The following is a 16,230-nucleotide window of genomic DNA, read 5'->3' as shown; positions in this document are numbered from 1 at the left end:
ATATAAACCTAGATTCAACATTATTAAGGTTAATATTACAATAACACATTACAGTACTATTATTATGGATCTTCTGAATACTACATTTATAGTTTACAATATGGTGGAACCTTCAATTATTTGTATGTAAATATCAGCTGACAAAGACACGCCACCTACGGCTGTGACCTTGCCGCGTGGATAGAATTAATTTAATATTACAGCTTACTACAGGTATGGAATCCATTTTGATTTTTTAAGGTTCAACATGTTTATAAGTCGGCTAGATTTTGTTCTTCCAAAAATTGAGAAAAATGGTGTCGGATTCAAGGCATAGACAATTATATTGTTAGTTCTGTAATTAGTTGATGACGATATTGTAAAACAAATATGAGTAAGCCAACATTCTATACAGAAAAAATATTTGAATGCGCACTTAACTACGAGGTGAAATTTTGTTTACATTTATTAAAGAAATCGTAACAACCCAGTTATTAGTTTAAATGTAAAATAAGAGTAATGATGGAATGATTTAGAATATGATACCCCATAAAATAACAAATATTATTTCAGCTAAACTTGATAAAATTCTAATGGAACTAAATGATAGCTATTTCGTGTTAAATGAAAAAAACAGCGATCCCTCCAGCCCGAAGTGGTAATCCAAAAAAATATAGAAAAACTGAGCACTTCTTCCTTTTTGGAGTCGTCTAAAAAGTCACTCAAAGTATAATGAGTGAATAACATAATCTCTGACTGACATAATTGAATAGTATCAAAAAAACATACATTTAGTTACTCGATTACACGAATTTTCGATTGCTAATGAGAAATCGATTATGTATGAAATGTGGGCGAGATTCATTGAGCGCGCTACCTTGACACAGTTCCGCATACAATAGATAAATATGTTTTTAAGTGAATTATGAGTATAGAGACCTGAAAAAAAGCGATTTAGATTTATGGATTTGAACTATTTATTAAGTAAATATGTACTCGTATGAGCCACATTTTTGTTTGGGATGAAATAATATGTGGCTAAACTACAACTTCACAAATTGATCGATTTCATCGTTTGCTTCGCTTGTTAGGGACCGTCCGTGGATGGGTGACCATCTATGTCATAATAAACTTATTATGATGTGGATTTTCACAGAGTTCCTACTCTGTTTCAAAAGACCTGTTAAATTGAGGGTCTCGCGTGTGTGTTATTTATTTATCTCTGAAAGTCGTTACGGGTAGTCAGAAGGTAGAGAGACTGACTAAGTAACTGGGTTGAGGAGGTCAGATAGGCAGACGCTCTTTGTAAAACACTGGTAGTAAGACTGGAAACCGATCACAAAATAGTTGCTGAACGGCTAAAATAATGTTGAGAAGTGACAATTACATTCAATTCATTTGAAAACTTATAACGAATAAAAAATCAGATTAGATCAGAGAAAAATACTGCACATCTAAGAGTGGCAGAAAGAGTGAGAGAGCAAAATTGACATACTGGCAAAAAACCCTTTGAAAATACTTAAACTCTGCATTAAAGCTAAAATGACAAAGTAGGCCGAAAACAAAAATACAGCTGATGCTTTAGTTAACCTCTATTTCGATTTTTAATATTTGTTCTTTTATGTGTATCATATTTTATGCGGCACAGCCTCATGACAAACAGACAGGCTGACAGCGGAGCACAAGCAACAGGGTCCCGTGGTTCTTTTCGAGTGCGAAGCCCTAAAAGTTTATTATAATAACAGCCAATAACATATTTGATCTCTGTCTTATTACCCGACAATGACCCATTGACTTTGTATCGGCATCACATACCGAGTAACGATCACAGTATTATGTTATGGTCGTTAAACTTGTTTTGCCACAACATATTGATGTTTTGCTAATAACTGACGTACGTGGCAGACACATGTGTTAAAATGTAATGTTTGGATCGTGTCCAGAAAGTTTTCATTATGTCTGCTGATACGTCAATGTAATTTGTACGCTACGCCCGCGTATGTGGCAAAGTAGCGGGAAAATGTAGCGAAGTTTCTGTTAAATTGAGATATTCTCATGATGCATTTGATCGAAATCTGTTTAGTAGTTCAATAGATACGGCGTAACAATCAGACAGAGTAACTATGACAATGATAGTATTAGAGCCGATGTTTCTAAATCATTTATTATTAAAATAATAAAAGAAAATACGAATAACGACGGAATTGGTTTAAAACTGTGTTGTGTGAGTGTACATAATTGTCTTACGTTCTTGAATATATCTTTTGTATTTACTTTATTAACATAAAATTTTAAACTTATAAAACGATATCTAAAAACAATATTATTTATAAATAAAATCACATGATACATTTACGTTTTATTTTTAGAGACTAGCAAATCATAATAAGATTTACGAGTTTACTTTAGTTATTTACGCAAATATTTTTAGTTTGATTTCATATCTTCAAAGATGCCTGGCGCTTAAATATTTTAACGAGCTTTTGTAAGTAAACAACGTTTTTAGCTCTTGGAATATTTCCATACTATTTATTTTTATTATCTATACTAATTTATAAAGCTGTTGTTTGTTTGAAAGAGCTAATCTCAGGAACTACTGGTTCAAATTGAAAAAATATTTTTGTGTTGAATAGATCAATCATCGAGGAAGGTTTTAGGCTATATATCATCACGCTGCGACTAATAGGAGCGCAGATACAATGTAAAATGTGGAAAAAACAGGGCAGGTATAAATCATAACTCGTATATCTTCTAACCGCGCGGACGAAGTTGCGGGCAACAGCTAGTTATTTTATATAGAGAATATTAGAGAAAGATATTATATTTAACTTAACTATGCTTACTTCGTTGAGTGGCAGACATTTATACTACGCGAAACTATACAAATAAAACGTATTTACAATATAATAATGTGACTTTCAATTAGTCTATACTAATATTATAAAGAGGAAACCTTTGTATTTTGGTATGTTTGTATTGAATAGGCTCAAAAAATACTGGACCGATTTCTTTGCCCCATTACTTAGAGGGATTCTTCCGAATCCGTATAGGCTATATTTTATCCCAGAAAATAAGCTTAAATAAATGGCCACCCGTGCGAAGCCGGGGCAGGTCGTTAGTATAAAATATTTCGGTCCTGTACAACTAAAGATTTCCTGCCTCCTTTATATTTAAATGGTTCTAATTTTATATACATCTGACTAATTGACAATAACATGTAATCGAAGTTAATTTAGACATATTTATTATCGTAAGACAATGGAAACATTAACATCCCTGATGGTGGGTTGGAACCGCGACGGGCTAATCATTTCGCAGTTATTTTGACGCAAACATACAAACATTCATTCATAGTCTATTTTAGAGTTGACAGCTAACCGAATTTACAATCTGACTGTAATTGTGGAGGTGTGGGTTCCATTCCGGTTTATAGAGATGTAAATAAATCATTTTGAAAGGAAATAAGGTTAGCCTTTGATATTAGGATTTGTTTTTACCTTGAGTGTGAAGAATTCAATCGTTTGCTCCTGAAACCAAAAAATGCTATGTTAGTTTTAATAATCCTAGATTTTATAAGACTTAAAAATAAACAGTTTATGAAATAAACAAAAGAACTGTAGTACATTGGACGAGCAAAAGGGTCAACGACGTCCAAAATTTTAAACTAAGTTGAAACACAGTAAAACATAAATAACACTGCTTTATTCAAAAAACAAAAACAAACACTCGTCTTTTAAAAGACAAGGACATTCTTAAAGTCCCTTCGCGATCCTCACTATATTTCTCAATATAAACCTCTTAAGGACATGTAGGATTAATCAATTGATTATAAAAACAAATCCTACGCAGTCGTAAACAGTATGACATCACCGACAACCTTCTATATATAGAAATGCCATTCAAGGTACCTTTGTTTATCAGTATTGCATCTTTAAGACGGCACAGTTTCAGATGCATCTTACATAAAAGTTGAGTAAGTGGTTTTGGGTCGGACTGTTCTTGTTAATCTTTTTCAAAAGCCAATGACTTCAACCCAAAGCACGGCGTGGGGGAATGTCGGACTTAAACCGACTAAAAACAGCCTACGTCCCTTCTGCTGTTTAAGCCCGTAGACTCTGGCTGGAACTAGCCGTTTAGACTCCTTCTCGAAGAATGGGTGCAACGAGCTCACCCCTCACTCCTCATAAGATCGGATGGAGGACGCACCTATCTCCTTCTTTGCCTGTTTTCTGATCGACTCACAGGGTGCCCTCCAAGCTATCCGCATTCCTGAACTGTTCTTGATAACCAAGCGGTGAGAACGCACGATTGCCAAGTAAAAGTTTTGAGTTAGAACCTGACCACAATGGGCTTTTTGAATTTTGTGTGTGTTTTAGAAATTATATCATCTCAAGGCCTGTAAAAGTGTGGGTCCAGTAACTGATCTCTGTCCGGTCGCGTCAGAGAACCACCCCATCGGGCTCTGCGAGTAAGGAAACAGAGATAGCACCTGTGTTGATGCACAAGCTTGTCAGAACATTATTACAAAATACCCAAAGATTAAACAATTCTATAACGTGTAATAAATCTGAACCAAATCATTTACCGTCATTACGAAATCTAACTCTCTTAATAAAACCCAATTCAAATTACCGCCTAACAAATCTTCATTACCCCATACTTCAACTTAACACAACAACAAAATATGGGATATTAAAACGATAATTTTGGAACCATTAACAAGGAGTTATTACGTCAATAACTCACGAGTCGACTGGGTCATTGAGGGTCTACCAAACATTTGAAAGTAATATAATTCTGGTTGTAAAAGTGGGACAGAGCAATACACGGTATAGAGTGCCATCTCTTTCCTACGATAACGATTATTCTTTAACACTCAGTGGTAGACCCCCTGGTCATTTCGTTTGAGGTTAATGAAAGATACAAAATAGGTGCGCAAGCGCATGCGTGTTTACTTCTCACGGTAAATGTGTTTTAGTGTTAATGCTAGTTAACTGAACTTAACCTTCAAATTGTTAGTCATAACGTTGCAGTTATTTTTATTTAGAATTTTCGCTGATTCGTTATTGAATGAGGTTTCTTCGAAACACGAAAGTAGATTTTTGATGATTTTTCTATTAAATGTTTTTGCTTAAAAGCAATCTTTATTTCTATTGGTATTTATTTTTATTACGCCTTTTTACAGGAAATACTTTCCTCTTGTAATATCATTCCACATCAGGCAGGGAGGAGTGATGATCTGCGCAAGATGGCTGGCAGGAGCTGGATGCGAGCAGCCGAAGATCGATCTCGATGGCGTGCAATAGGTGAGGCCTATGTCCAGCAGTGAACGAATATGGGCTGATGATGATGATGATGTAATATTACGTCCATCGATAATCTAAGCCACCGCGACCTTTAATAAACCGTATTATATTCATCAACAAAATACTACGCTGATACGTTACAGTACACTTTCTACCAAGAATTTTATTATTGCTATGAAAATACAGATGCCTTATCAAAACTAAACTCATGTAAGATGTTAAAAACTAATAAAAATAAAGCGATAAACATAAAAAAACTAAAGGTGCGTTTACATGTGTTTTTATGCGTATTCACTGACATAAACTATAATATACATATGTTGCAGATTTCGTGGGTACTTCGAATTAGGGAAAATATTTTAACGAGATGTTTTAAAATGAAAAGTTTAGAAATTGCTTATATAGGTATATCTCTAAATTATATTTAAGTGGAAAAAGGACTTATGTAAAGTACGTATTGCGGTAATGTTTGTCCAAAATATTGAGGACAGATATATGTTCGTACAAGCTTAATTAAAAATACGGTATTTACTATGAAATTCATTGAAAAATCTGACTAGACAATAATAAGTTTTATCGCATTCAAATAGAAAACGGATTGCAAACTTCACGTGACTGCTTGCGATTTTTAATCGAATTGGAGCGATTCACGATCACCGAGAAATGTAAGTTGTCTACAAACCCCGGTGTGTACACAGCTTTACTGGACAAACGTGTAACAGGAAAGATAATAAAGATTATAAACAGTTTCTTTTAAACGATTATTTATAGTAATTATAAATATTTCTACCTCACTATGTCGTGTTTATATAAATACAAGATTTAGAAATACTAAAGAATTGGTGAAGTGTTTTTTTTTAAATCGACTGCATGGATAGCCGCGTGGTTGAGATACCACGCCTAACCCACTGTGCGCGATTTATCGAGGGTTCAATCCCGTGTTTAAGAAAAATGTTGGTGTGATTCACGAATGCTTGTCCTGAGTCTGGGTGCCTTTGTGCATGTGACTTGAATGTTTGTGGAACTACCCGCGACATTAATTAAGGACTTTAAGAACTAGGCCTCCAGGAGATCCACATATAACATTTTACGATAACTAGTAGATATCAAATAATATTTTTGTGAGAACAAAAATAAAGACTACAGAGCCAAACTTGTCCAAATTAAAAAAAAAACAGTTATTTGACGCAAAAAGCAAAAAAGAATCAACAAAATCGGTTCATCCAATCCGAAGATCGGAGGTAACAAAAAAACAAACGAATTGAAAACCTCCTCCTTCTTTGAGCCGGTTATAATATAATAAGCGTGTAAATAAACGATATTTAATGTAACAGTCGTAATTAACTCAGATACAGATCACTGCTAAACGTTACTATGTGAAAATATGCTACAATAGTCAACTATTTTCTTTGTTTTATTGTGTTATGTAAGATTTGGTGTAAAGTGTAGTATTTATACTGTGAGATAGAATTTAGCCTGATCTTTTGTAAGAGGCGAAAGAAGTTAACATTATGTGACAGACACTTTGTTTTTGTTAAGGCGGGGGAATTCTCATGGACACCCGCTCCCTCGGGGGAGGAAATGGGTAGTGTCAGACTCTTACTGACTAAACCTGAACCGCTGCCGTGCTACGTCATCTGCGTTTTTGTGTCGGTGTATGGCAATGCGTTGCAATCCTTCATACACGAGACACTTGAGATTCCTGAAGTAAGGAATTTAATCCTTGTGACACGGATGGTCCTTCAAGACTATGCAAGAAGACGAAAATCTCATAAATGCTTGTCTTCGGTTCGGACACCTCGTTTTGTAATACTCTACACCCGTTGATCGCATGAGATTATACATTTCCCTCTTGTATAAAAGGGCTATCTAACTCTGAAAGGTGTTTTTTTTTTGTAAATCGGATCAATCTGTGATTACCGTATTCTACAAAAACACTCTTAAGTTTTGAAATCTTAGTTCAGATATGTGTATGAAAAGTTAAAAGCCTACTATATCAACATTCTGACGCAACTTATGAATCGTAAATATATCGTGGGTGTATAGGAAATAGATTGCAGTAAGTTGTCCACCTCTGCACAAAAAATATATTATGCAGAAGGTTAAATTAGTTCGCGAAAACAACCCACACGGAATGAGTAACATTGACTCGCTGAAGTTTATTTTATTAGCCTACTAACATTTTTTATGGGTACTTAAAGTATGAAGGCCTCCCTATTTTTTTAAGGTGATCAAAGCGATGAAACTTCAATCTTAGTTTATACAAAGTTTCATCAATACATGTTTAGTTGTTTAGCCGTGAAAAGATGACAGGCGAACTAATTTTTGAACTATATAATTGAAGAAAACAATCTTTGGGCCTGTTTGATTTGTTTTTACGACTATGTATTTAAGTTTCTTTTTATAAAATTACTAGCTGACCCAGCAAACGATGTTTTTCCGAATAATTTTATTTTCTAGTTGTATGTATTTTTAATGCCACATTATAAAAAACAAACAAACAATTTCGTCCAAAAAATAATTTTTTTTTTTTAGTTTGAGCAACCCTTATCACTTAGGGGTATGAAATATAGATGTTGTTCTATTCTCAGACCTACCCAATATGTATACAAAATTTCATAAAAATCGCTCAAGCCGTTTCGGAGGAGTACGGTAACTAACATCGTGACACGGGAATTTTATATATTAGAAGAAGATTGTCATTCCACTGCAAGGCAGAGGACTAAATTCTATTCTTCCATTTTATACGGTCTATCATATTGATGTATATTTTTGGTGATGAGAATCGACCACGAAATTTATAAGACGCTGTTTTTTTTCATTCTTTTTTTATAAACTTCATTTTAAAGTTCGGTACTTCACCTTCTGTTCTTTCACTGTAATACTTAATTTGTAGGTTAACTGACATAATATTTTCACGTTTAAGCAATTACGAATTAATTACCTATGTTTACTGTGGGATTTGTGGTTTATTTTATACAATTTAGTGTTACTAATCGGCATTTATACAGTTACCGTCTGCCCTCTATAGAACCACGAGTATTTTAATTAAGGAGAATTTTGAAATAAAATAAAATTAAGAGGTAAAAAAGAGGTAAAGATGGCATGTGGGCAGCAACGATTAGGTTAGGTATAAAAATGTCTAGGGAATAATATTTATAGTAAACTAAAATATTCGATGTATTTTGTCGCCCGCCAAGAACCTACCTATATTCGAATTCCAATGACTGCACAATATTAATAATAACTGGGAAACTAAAATCTTCTGCTTCTGAGAAAGGCGCTGTTTCCTATACGAAGGCTCTTTTTAGAATTACAATTTTATGTTAATAAACATTTGAATATTCAAACCATCAGGAGTTCGAAGTCCCCATTTCATTTACTTTCAAGAAATCTTTAACTATTTTTTTGCAAGCACAAACGTTCAATGAATTTTATTCTTTAAGATGTAATGAAACTCGTCGATGTAAAAGCGGTTTGTCAGACCCTTGGTCGTTGATGTTTAGTTAAATTCAATTGCGTAGATAATTGTCTTTGTCGGTTTCCATGGTCTTTGCAAATTGCCCATTCAGGCAGAAACTGTCCTCCAACCTAACGTAAATACCAACCCTAAGATATCAACGCCGTCGATGCTCATTTGTTTAACAACCATTGCGCGCTAGGCACATTGTTGAAAAGGAAACTTGTTTATCAAACGGGCAATGGTTTTCGTACATATGTTAAAGGTCGCTTCATAATTGTTCATGGTTGTCAAAATTTCTTAACATAATAATTGATTGTTGGAGTACATTGGTTGTACTCGTAATTTCGCAAACGTGAAAGGCGGTTATTGTCGCGCGACTTTGAGGAAGTATTGCCAGTGTCCACATGTTTTCTGGACCAAGTGATTTCTGAAAGTCGTCTGGGTATGTTGTATTATGTCGTACCAATCTTTGTTGTTAACCTCCTTTAGTTGTTACAAAGAAATGTGGTCGAAATAAAATCTTGCCGATTATTAGGGAAGAAAACGAAAAAGGAAAACAAGAATCCACATATTGTAATCTGAACGGAAACCTGGATTCCAAATATTGAATTCTGAAATAGACAACCCGCAGTGATCTAGCGTGGTAGTCAAAGATACCTTATATAGGAATAGGCTTGTTCCCAGCAGAATTTAGGCTGGTTTTATTATTTGTAAAATTTATGAAGGAAAACCTCGTGAGGAATCCTGTACACCAGAAAAGTTTAGAAGGGTGTGTTAAGCCACGGTGATTTATCAATAACACAAAGAGCTATGTGGAAATGAAACAGCACACCAGACAGTGTAGATCGGCGTCTCTTTTCCACAATTAACTTTAAGGGTCTGTCCTAATGTTACATCATAATGAAACACGAATCACTCGGATACTTAACATATATATCTTGAGTTATTTGCAATGCAAATACCAGTGGTCGTATGGTCCAAGCGGTGATCTCATGATGACGTAACACTTTCGCTTCCAGACCGGTTACGGTTTCTTTGCGAGTTTGGCAAATTACGAAATTTACGCCTCCTTAGTTTTCGATGTTGCACTCGACGTGCAAGTAAGTGGTGTTATTTTGTTTGTTTTTTATATTAGCTGTGCCCGCGACTCCGTCCGCGTGGACTTGGGTTACAGCGCGCGGTGGTTCCCGTTTCCGTGAGAATTCTGGGGTAGAATGAGCCTTATCAGAAGTTTTGGCGTGAAAGTGAGACAAACAGATATACTTTTGCTTTTATATTATTAGTATAGATTAGTATGAATGAGTGTTTCTTATTACCGGATTTTTGAGTTTCAATTGTTTGATTAACAAGCTGTTTTTTATGTTTTCTTATACATGTAGATTTCGTAATTTTTAGCTTGTTATGGATATGGATATTTATGTAGAAGCTTGTGGCTACGCTACATCTACAGAAATTGATCGATCATAGATAAGCTACATTTGATACGGTCCATATGTATGGACCATTTCTGTCATAAAGAGATTCTTCGCGTTTTGGAAAGAATGGAAAGAATTGTTGTTTCCGGCTAATTACACATCTTTGACAGAAGTTACGGGTAGTCAGAAGCTAGAAAGTCTGACAACTAGTCTAAGTGTTCGGGCAATACGAGCACTAGGCACTAGGTAACTGGGTAATTAGCTGCATCCGGTGGACTAAATTTAAAAGCCATAATTATTCATTTAAATAGCATGAAAGTCTTTTGCTTCGCTTTCTACAATTTGATTAGAAGAATGAATTGAAAAGAATAGACAGTACAAATCCTTATATCTCAAAGGCAGATCTAGATTTACTTATTAAGAGGAATTGAAAAATGATACTTACATAATACAATACTTAAAATTGTAATAATATAAATCTCGCTGTGAGATAGAATACAACTGTTACCGTTCCTACCGTTCTGGGTCGCCGATCACGAACGGTGACCATCTGGCAACACCACCTGCTTTCAACCGTATTATAAACAATTTCGCTATGATCTGTACTTGTTATTAATCCACTAAGTCTGTTATTTGACTTAACAGAAGTAACTGTTATCATAACTGTTGTTTTAACAAAGTTATTGTGATATGAACTGTATTCTTAAAACGCACTTGGAGATTTTTTTCTTTTATTGTCTATTTGGCTAACATTGAAATGTCAGTTAAAAAACTTGCTGTCTGTAAATTGGTCTTCCAGTTGTACTTTAGGGGATGAATTAAGATTGAATCTCGGGGGACGATTGTTCTTTAAACTTTTTTGTTAACGTTTTGGACAATTTGCCTTCACAATACGCACAATAATTAAGTTACAATACTAATTTCACAACGAAATAATTTAAAAAGACACAGTTCACCTGTAAAATGGTCTTCAAAAACTAACGTAGGGATAGTAAGGAGAATACGTACATGCAGAAAATTTGATCATTCAAAACTAATGGAACATAAAGTAACTTTAGCCTTGAAAACACAACAATTTGTTGAATTTGGGCCATCATGTCAAAACATACTTTGTATAATAGGTAAAGTACAACAGAAAAAGCAACAAACAAATTAAATAAACAAAACTTTCTGAGCTCCACCTCATCTAATTGGAGAGAGGCAGAATAGGCCTTGACTGCAATACGTGGTGATTCATACTAAGGAGGTACTTAGGTATACACGGTGCAATTGTTTTGGGACTGGCTATGTTTTTAATGGCGTTTCTTTGCCGTAGACCGGGATAAATAGGTGGGAAACGAGTCCTTTGCCCTGTATTGGGAAGCTATTAGCTTAGGTAAGAATATTGTCCACCTAACGGATTCAGGACAACAATAGGTTGTTATATTTTCAGATTGTTTTTGCCTGTTCTACCTTAAAGTGGGGGTCTGGTAGATGGTTCCTGATTTCACTATACCATTTTGGATTGAAATCTTCAACCGGGCTTCTGAGTGTTGGACCTGTGTCTCCGTTAAGACCTAAATATATTTCGTCAAATAACGAATCGAAGTTTTCTAAGATGAGGTGGTTGCACAGGCTTGGTGCTTGAGTACAACTTTAACGAATGCTCGGGATTCCCCGTAGTTTGATCTAGCTTGGAGCTGTGACAGTATTATTTTCGCAAAGTATATTTTTCTCCTCTGCTGGAAGAGATTTCATAAAGAAATAAGCAGTACCTTTGTACTCGTCTTTCTATATTTGTGCTTCTTTTATTGGCCTGTGTACATAAATGGTAAATAAAATAAAATAAAGACGATTAACAATTTAACTAACAAGCTTTCTTGTAAGGTTTTAGAAATAAGCGCACTTAGATTTATTAATATTTAATGTTTTAATGGCGATGGTAATTGATAAGCAAGTTACCGTTTTTTGATTAGCGATGTTTTCACAGCACCAAAAAATATTGGACTTGAATGTTAGTTTTCTTTCCTCAGTTCTAAGGAATATAAGTTACATAGTGGTTTCTTAGGTTTACGCGAATGTTAGACATTGAAATGAAACTACTTTTACGGATTTTATCGCGGTTTAATTTTAGATTTTAGTTAGCGACGTTTCGAAACCTTTGTAGGTATCATGGTCACGGGCATGTTACCTGCACAGAAACGTCGGGAACTAAAATTAAACCGCGATAAAATCCGTAAAAGTAGTTTCATTTCAATGAATATAAGTTATTTTACTTTAGGATATGCTATTAGTGTCGAAGTTAAAGTTTAATCTAATATTTAAATATGTTTGTTTGACTTATCGGTCTAGCGATCGTAGACAGACAACCTTAAGACTATCATTAATAAAAGGAAGGAAACACACTTGTCTATGCAAGAATATGCATTTTTGAGTTAACATATTTTTAATACTGAATAAGTTATTTTATTTTTAAGCGAATTTAAATTATAGAGGCGTCTGTGTGATCTCTAAATTATTGTTCTAAGTTTTATCGTTTTAACCCACTCAAAATATGGAATGGATGGATTTTTTGAGTTTTTGCAAAAAGCGTTATTGGTCAAACAATTTTGTTAATTTTTTTCATCTCCGAATGTTGGCTCGTGCATATTTTAAATGTACCAAGAGTAGTTTTGGGATATCTATAGCAAAAGTCGTTTCGTCGAGGACTCCCATTATATAAAGGTTTTATTAGTAGAAAGGAAACACAACATTTTGCTTTATTTAAGACGAAGATTTATAGCACTACTCTCATCCCATTTAATCGCTGATATTAATCATTTTCATGCTATTTGTTCAGTTTTTTTTTGCGAAAGAGTATAAATTCTCGTCTGTATCTCATAAACTTTATGGTTAGCATTATTAGTATAATTTTATGTATACTGGGCAGTAAAAGCTGCCCACACAAAAATTTTGTTTCGTAATTTTTAAGATGTTAAAATTTGTGTATTTATTTAGCATTTGAAATACGCGTGGGATGTATGTGTTCTGAATATCTATTTGCAATATCTTGAAACAAAATGTTTAGAATAATTCTAAATAGTTCAAATGGTGAAGGATAACATCGTCAAGGATAATCCCAAATATTGGTATCTGGAATCGCTAATCAACATTGGGCAAGTATGGTGGCAATTCGCGTTCTTATTCTTGTTGTTTATACAATAATCAAAAATAATAAGTACGTATTATCGCTCAGCTCTCAAAACCATGAATTATGTAAAGCACAATTATGTTACAATTTTATTAATCGACCCCATATCCTTCTCTGGAATTTTGTAAAAGTTTTTGAATGGGGTAAATAACCCCATTCATACTTTTTGGTTTGAGGATGTACAGATATACTTTTTATCAGAAATATTACAATAAATCTGACCTTAAAAGTCCATAGTTACATTTGTCTAAATACATCTTGAATAAATCAATGAGTATGTAATTAAATATCCTAAACTAGATTCAGTAAGGCCATTTGAGCGCATAAAGTTTGGTAATAATCACAAACTAAATACGTTCACGCAAAAACGATATTTGATAGACATTGAAACGTCTGTTAAGTATCGGATTAATTCGTACCGAATGAGATGACAATGATTTTGAAACTTCATGGGCGTTGATCATGTATTTAGTAGGTATTAAAAATGTGTAAAAGAAAGAATAATAAATTTAATAGTTATTTAGGGGTAAGTACTTTACATTTTCGAGTGCGAAATACAAAAACAATAATTTATACAAACCGAATACTGAAAGATATTTTTGTTTTAAACAGTTCGAAAAAATAACATCTGTGTTTTTAAATATTAGTAACATCGATGTTTTCAACATAGTCCATGACCCGAATGTTTTAATGAGCATCCATATAACATCAAACAATTCCGATTCTGTATTAACATCTCATATGACGCCCCAAAATCGTTAATATACCAACTGAAATACCTACAAATAACTGCGAGCATATTCCAACAATTTACAACCAACATAAAGTTTTAAGCGATCATTTACTAACGCATAAAACCAACGAATGTAGATTATACGCAAATCCTAATAATGTCAACGTAAATACGATTTATTCGATTCTCGAAACGATTAATCGAGACTGTACAAATCGATTGTTAAACTTCGAGACAACAAGTGTTGAAACAAAAACCTATCGGAAATCAATCGGCTCACCTTGATAATCCGTTTATTTTGACAGCTGGTGTACGTCAACAAAGAAAACAATTGCACTAGTCCACGCTACAAGATAATTCCTTGAGATAACACGAAAACAGAATAGTGACGTCACAAGTCACAGCACAGTTTTAATTATCAACACAAGTTTAATAAGCACAGATCGGACTTCGATTGATTTCAAACAAAACACAATTTCGGAAGTTTCGTTGCTATTTTGTTGTCGGGCGCCTCATGCGCACGAGTCGCAGTCGCGCACAGCACTGACTGTAGCGCCGCCATTTTCTCGGCAAATGGTGGGAGAGGCACCGAAATAGGAAATAAAATGGAAAAAGAAGGCTGTGCAGGCTTAGCGTGCGCCAGTCATTAAAGAAAAAAACAGCATGGATGGATTTTGTGTTGTTGAGAAACTGCGGTACCTTTTGATGTTAACTTATGAGAACTGAATAGTTATCCGCGAATAAATCGCAATTATTTGAAACAAGGCTAAGTAAATAGGCTATAATCATTTTATAGAAATATTTGGCGTTAAATCGTTTTTAGTTCATAGTATATTTTTCAAATCATGTGAAGACAGTTTCTGTAAATATATTTCTGTATTATTGTTATTACTTTTTTTATTAAAAACGTACAAAATTATCTAAGCTATTCTCAAATCGCCTAGGTATTACGGTTCGTGAGATAGAGCCGGTAAAAGGACGGACGGACAGTGGAGACTCAGCTTGCATTTATTCCATCATAAGATATTGCTGTGCCCGACAGGGTCCATAATGATTCTGTATTATTATATTTTTAAGACCATCATGTACATTATAGAACGCAATAAATCATTAAGTATTGAGTATTTTTACCCCTTTTGATACTGTATCCTAAAAAAAGTCTAAATTTTAATAAATTCAATTGTAATAGTCGTATATTGTAGTCTTTATAAATTCACAAAAACAATGAATTTTCCGAGTTCAAAAAAGAAAAAGAATCACAGTGTAATTCACTTTTACAAATCAGTAATCAGCTGCTATATTTCGACTCTACAAAACTTCGATCACAACGTTTGTCGTTAATTTTATGTTTATTATAGGCATAACTTGCCTTGTCTCTGTAAAAAGATGACCGTTATCAAAGATCGTATGCGCGTGCGCATCCTGCGCCGGAAGTCTGCAGCCACTTGGTACTTTTTGCACCTATTTACAGTTCAAGCATTATCTTAAAGTACTGTTAAGTAGAGTTTATTCATTAATTTTTCATGAGTGTGTAATGTTTTATTTTTCCTTGCTGCGTCTTTTTTTTTGACTAGGAAAATGTGTTAAGTTCTTGAAGTTAATGTGGGTAGGTGCTGAACCCTGTAAGACTAGGAGCCGACTTAATATAGCTAGGTAGAGAAATAGAGATATGAATGTAGAAAAAATATTATATTCACCGCAAAATGAGCGATAAGAATGTCTGTAATAAAATTAAGCCTTTTGCTTCTGACATTGTACATAGGTAAGATATGCTCCGGACAGGTAGGTAATCATTAAATTCAGTTATCAACAAAAAAATACAGGAACTCTTGATTTAACAATATTCAAGCTACATCCCTTGGGGTCATAAGTACCAATGTCAGTGACCATCCCAAAACATGCCCAGAAATTACGTACTTAATTATTAATTAATTTTCCCTGTATTATATCAGAATGTTGGGTAACCAGAGGTCTAAGAGGTCTTACGACAATCCCCCTACATGGATAAGTAAGGAAGGACATTCCAAAACATGGAGAGGTTGTTAATACATACTTATAAATTGACGATATTTGTGATTATAGGTAGAAACAGAATATTATTACTGGGGAACCGCTTTCTGTCCATCTATTTTTCATCCGAACCCGTCTATATCTCATAAGGCTTC

The 16,230-nt window shown here is 34.2% G+C and overlaps 1 protein-coding gene across 1 annotated transcript in view; it reads right to left on the bottom strand.

The window, feature by feature from the left end:
* LOC113498198 overlaps window positions 1–14,626 on the bottom strand; it is a 71,963-nt gene extending 57,337 nt beyond the window's left edge. The window contains exons 1-2 of the mRNA XM_026878138.1: window positions 14,346–14,626; window positions 3,477–3,506 (exon numbers count right to left, since the gene is read on the bottom strand). The gene's annotated coding sequence lies outside the window, so the exon portion shown is untranslated. The remainder of the gene's footprint in view (window positions 1–3,476; window positions 3,507–14,345) is intronic.
* Window positions 14,627–16,230: the final 1,604 nt, after the last annotated feature.

Source organism: Trichoplusia ni, chromosome 10, assembly GCF_003590095.1.
Source record: "Trichoplusia ni isolate ovarian cell line Hi5 chromosome 10, tn1, whole genome shotgun sequence".
NCBI lineage: Eukaryota > Metazoa > Arthropoda > Insecta > Lepidoptera > Noctuidae > Trichoplusia > Trichoplusia ni.
The sequence above is the reverse complement of the archived record's forward strand: the minus strand, read 5'-3'. Positions and strand labels throughout refer to the sequence as shown.